Source organism: Saccopteryx leptura, chromosome 1, assembly GCF_036850995.1.
Source record: "Saccopteryx leptura isolate mSacLep1 chromosome 1, mSacLep1_pri_phased_curated, whole genome shotgun sequence".
Taxonomy (NCBI): Eukaryota; Metazoa; Chordata; class Mammalia; order Chiroptera; family Emballonuridae; genus Saccopteryx; species Saccopteryx leptura.
The window spans coordinates 260,801,234-260,806,814 of record NC_089503.1 but is presented as its reverse complement, the minus strand read 5'-3'; positions in this window follow the sequence as shown (position 1 = coordinate 260,806,814).

Here is a 5,581-nt window from a genome sequence, read left to right as displayed (position 1 = left end):
ATGAGAAAAAGAGGCAGCCAGTGAATAATTACTTCAAAATGCAGTTATGGTGGACAAAATATTTCCAGGCAGGGGGTTCATGGTGATGATTCAGTCAGAAGTCTTGCCTCACTCCTCAGAACCACATCCTACACCTTAGTCTCCTCTCCCTTTCCTTGTCCTCCCCCAACTGTCCTATGAGCTATCCGCTATGGGTCTGGCCGTTCTTGGCCATGTCCTGATTGGGTCACTGACAAACTCAGTGGTTCCTCTCAATACCCAGGCATAAAGTGTATGAAACTGAATTAGAAATTCCTGTTCCAGAGAAGTTGCACATTTTCCTGTGGAGTAGGTGGGGGTGGGCGTGAGGGAGTGTGGGCTGAGGAGTATTGGAAGTTTCCAGGATGCAAACAAAGGAAAAAGAAAGTGGAAAGTTCTGGTTTGGTTGTAGAAGTGGGATGGTCAATGTACCTGCTCATCCTTCAACACCAGATTTGACAAAGCTTTTAGACTCAAACCTCTAAATGCAGGGTTCCTCTGAATGTAGGGTTCAGCTTCTTGGTTAGACTGCCTTGGGCTCCAGCTTGGCCTTTGCTTCCTCAAATAGGGGAATAGTAAGGGACATGTTTCCAGAGATGCGTGTGCATGGAATTTTTCATCCCGCTTTTTCCCTTCTGGCATCCCCCCCCCCCCCCCCCCCCCCCGCCATTCCAGCTTCTTGGTTTCCAGAGAGTATATAACTTTCCCTCTTATTCCTTGAGATGTGGAGGAGATGACTCCATCTCCTTCCAGCTCGGCCAATGAGTGATGTGGCCCATTCCCTGGGCAGCCCTGATTGGTCCAGGGATGGACATAGACCCATTCAGACCAATGAGATGCACCCTGGGATTTTGATGGATGATTGGGTGGAGGGAACCTTCCTTTCGCTGGGATCACTGCACTGTTGGAGTGAATGTCTCCAGGGTCTACCAGGAAAAAGAGCTAAGGGCTGGCAACTAGGGTATAATCTTTCCTGAAACCAGGTATTCAGGAAAACCTCTCTCTAGTCTCTCTCTTGTCCTCTTACCACCCAGTTTACTGCCTAGAAACATATGAAATTTCTTACCTGTCCTCCTCTTCCAAAGATGTTTTATGTTCAGTCAAGCGAACATGCATATATATTTCTTTTCCTCACTTTTGCGCAAATGATAGTGGACAACATATACTGTCATATTGTAAAATTTATAACACGTAAATTCACCATTGTAAATGTATTAAATGTTTTAAAGTGTTCCATTCAATGGCATTTAGCACATTTACAGTGTTGTGCAACCGTCTAGTTCTAAGATTTTTCATCACTCCAAAAGAAAACCCCACCCTCATTAAGCAATTGATTTCCATTCTTTCCCTTTCCCGCACTCTCACCGCTGCCCTGGCAAATGGTAATCTGTTTTCTGTATCTATGGATTTGCTTAGTCTTGATATTTCTTATAAGTGAAATCATATATGTCTTTTTTTTTTTTTTTTTTTTACAGAGACAGAGAGAGAGAGTCAGAGAGAGGGATGGACAGGGACAGACAGACAGGAACGGAGAGATGAGAAGCATCAATCATTAGTTTTTCATTCCACATTGCGACACCTTAGTTGTTCATTGATTGCTTTCTCATATGTGCCTTGACCGTGGGCCTTCAGCAGACTGAGTAACCCCTTGCTTGAGTCAGTGACCCTGGGCCCAAGCTGGTGAGCTTTTTGCTCAAACCAGATGAGCACGCGCTCAAGCTGGCGACCTTGGAGTCTCGAACCTGGGTCCTCAGCATCCCAGTCCAACGCTCTATCCACTGCGCCACTGCCTGGTCAGGCATATATGTCTTTTTTCTGTTTATTTTATTTTATTTTTTTAGTGAGAGGGAGGTGTGGGATAGACAGAGACAGACAGACAGGAACTAAGATAGATGAGAAGCATCAACTTGCAGTTGCAGCATTTTATTTAGTTCATTGATTGCTTTCTCATACGTACCTTGACCTGGATGGCTGGGCTCCAGCCAAGCCAGTGACCTTGGGCTCAAGCCAGCAACCATAAGGTCATGTCTATGACTCCACGCTCAAGCTGGCAACCCTGCACTTAAGCTGGTGAGTCCGTGCTCAAACCAGATGAGCCCACACTCAAGCTGGTGACCTCAGGGTTTCAAACCTGGGTCCTCAACATCCCAAGTTGATGCTCTTTCCATTGAGCCACCAACCTGGTCAGGCACAATATGTCCTTTTGTGTCTGGCTTCTCTCACTCAGCATAATGCATGTGTGTATTTTTTAAAGATTTTATTTATTGATTTTTAGAGAAAGGAGAGAGAGAGAATGGGAAAGGAGGAGTGGGAAGCATCAACTCATAGTTGCTTCTTATATGTGCCTTGACCAGGCAAGCCCAAGGTTTCAAATCAGCAACTTCAGCATTCCAGGTTGATGCTTTACCCATTGCACCACCACAGGTGAGGCTCAGCATAATGTTTTTGAGGTTTATCCATGTTGTAGCTTGTGTTAGTGCTTCCTTCCATTTTATGGCTAACACTCCCTGGTGTGTGTGTGTGTGTGTGTGTGTGTGTGTGTGTGTGTGTGTGTGTGTATACCACATTTTGTTTACTAATTTATCAGTTGATGGACATTTTCCACTTTTTTTTTTTTTTTTTTTTTGTATTTTTCCGAAGCTGGAAACCAGGAGAGACAGTCAGACAGACTCCTGCATGTGCCCCACCGGGATCCACCCGGCACGCCCACCAGGGGGCGACGCTCTGCCCCTCCGGGGTGTCGCTCTGTTGTGACCAGAGCCACTCTAGCGCCTGGGGCAGAGGCCAAGGAGCCATCCCCAGCGCCCGGGCCATCTTTGCTCCAATGGAGCCTGGCTGCGGGAGGGGAAGAGAGAGACAGAGAGGCAGGAGAGGGGGAGGGGTGGAGAAGCAGATGGGCGCTTCTCCTGTGTGCCTTGGCCAGTAATCGAACCCGGGACCCCTTGCACGCCAGGCCGACACTCTACCACTGAGCAAACCGGCCAGGGCCCATTTCCACCTTTTAGCAATTGTGAATAATGATACTGTAAATGTTTGTGTGCCATATGTACTTTATGTAACTCTTAATAATGTTTTTTGCTTGTTTTTTTTTTTTTTTTTGTATTTTTCTGAAGTTGGAAATGGGAAAGCAGTAAGACAGACTCCCACATGCGCCCGACCGGGGTCCACCCGGCACACCCACCAGGGGGCGATGCTCTGCCCCTCTGGGGCGTCGCTCTATTGCAACCAGAGCCATTATAGCGCCTGAGGCAGAGGCCACAGAGCCATCCTCAGCGCCCGGGCTAACTTTGCTCCAATGGAGCCTTGGCTGCACGAGAGGAAGAGAGAGACAGAGGGGAAAGAGAGGGGGAGGGGTGGAGAAGCAGATGGGCACTTCTCCTGTGTGCCCTGAGTCCCGGGAATCAAACCCGGGACTCCTGCACGCCAGGCTGACGCTCTACCACTGAGCCAACCAGCCAGGGCCTTGCTTGTTTGTTTTTAGTGATCAAGTGAGAGACAGGAAGGGAGGGAGATGAGAAGCATCAACTCATATTCGAAACACTTTTTATTCATTGATTGCTTCATATATATGCCTTGACTGGGGAGCTCCAGCCAGAGTCATATCTATGGTCCCACACTCAAGCTGGTGACCCCACACGCAAGTTGGTGAGTCTGCTCTCAAGCCAGATAAGCCCATGCTTAAGCTGGCAACCTCAAGGTTTCAAATCTGGGACCTCAGCATCCCAGGTCGACGCTCTATCCACTGTACCACCACCAATCAGGCAATAATGTATTTTTGAGATAGTTTCCATCAGCATATAAAGATTTCATCCCCCATTCTGCCCTGGCCAGGTAGCTCAGTTAGTTAGATCATTGTCCTGATATATGAAGGTTGTGGGTTGATTCCCAGTCAGGGCACATACAGGAGTCAACCAATGAGTGCATAAATAAATGGAACAACAAAGTGATGTTACTCTCTCTATCTCCCTTCCTCTTCCTCTTGAAAGTCAAATTTAAAAATATATATAAAAGAAGATCCTCCAGACATTCTTTTGGTGGTCAGCAGAGTTTTCATTGTTCGGATGAACCAAACAATGTAGCCAATCTCCTAATGGTGGACACTTAAATAGTTTTCATGTTTTGCTGTTAGTAATAGGCGTCTACATCATGTCACACAAGTACGACTGGAGGATGCTATCAGTTGATTGGTCAAGGGGTCAAAACTTGCCATTTTGATAGTGATCTCCACCTCTTCTTAGAGGTAGGGCCAAGTTATATTCCACGAGTAACAGATATACTTGCTATTTCCACACATTCTCACCAGCATTGTGTTATCACTTTTTACCTTAGCCAGTGTGATAGGTGAAAATTGTGGTTGTCACTTGCAATTCTCTTATGTTTGAAACTGAATATCCTCCACTTTGACCCTAGGTGCAGGTGGTTGAATAAATCATAAACCATTCTCAGTCTAGCTATATTGTCATCATTTGTCTATGCAAGGCTTCCTCTCTTGTTAAAATTATTTATCCCTCCCCTTTTTTTAGACAGACAGACAGGCAGACAGGAAAGAAGAAAGATTAGAAGCTTCCATTTTTTGCTGCTGCACCTTAGCTGCTCATCAACTGATCTCTCATGTGCCTTGATCAGGGGAGCTCCAGCTGAGCCAGTGACCCCTTACCCAAGTCAGCAACCTTGGGCTCAAGCCAGTGACCTTCAGCTTCAAGCCAGTGACCTTTTGGTTCAAGCCAGAGACCTTTGGGCTAAGCCAGAGACCATAGGGTCATGTCCATGATCCCACACTCGAGCAAACAACCCTGGGGTCTTGGACCCGGCTTTCCAGCATCCTAGGCCGATGCTCTATCTACTGTGCTACCACCTGGTCAGGCTATTTATTCTCTTTTTAAAATATACTTTTCTTTGTTTATCTTGTTGTTCATACAAAATGTGTATTACTTTTTTTAACATATGTTGTTGTCTAAGAGCCATCTGTATTTCCTTTCCTGTGAACATTTTGTTCATATTCTTCGCACATTTGGCTATTGGATTATTAGGTTTTTTTCCTATTGATTTGTAGAAGCTTTTTATATATATATTTGTTTGATAATTGTTCCTAAATTTGGCATTTGCCTTTTGACCTTGCTTATGGTATTTGTTGCCGCTATTGCTTTTAGAATAAAGGCCCATCTCCTCATTACAGCTCATATGACCCTCAATAATTCATCCTCTGCCTCTCTGCTCTCATCTGCCTCCACTCTCTACCTCTATTACTCTGTTCCAGCTACTGTGGTCGTCTTTCTGTTCCTCAAATGAGCCATGTTTCCTTTTGCAAGAGGATTTTTGTCTTTGCTCTTCCCTCTGCCTAAAATTCTTTTTGTTTCTTCCCCCTCTGGTCTAGTTAATGCTACTTCTCCTTTAGATTCCATCCACCTCCTCTAGGAAGCCCTCCCTGGCCACCTCCAAGGAACCATGTCTGTCCTGTTCACCACTATTTCCCCAGCACCCAGTACAGTACACAGCTCATAATAGCTTCTCAATAAGTACCTGCTGAGTAAATGAAGGAAAGTGTCAGGAGGCAACAGGCATG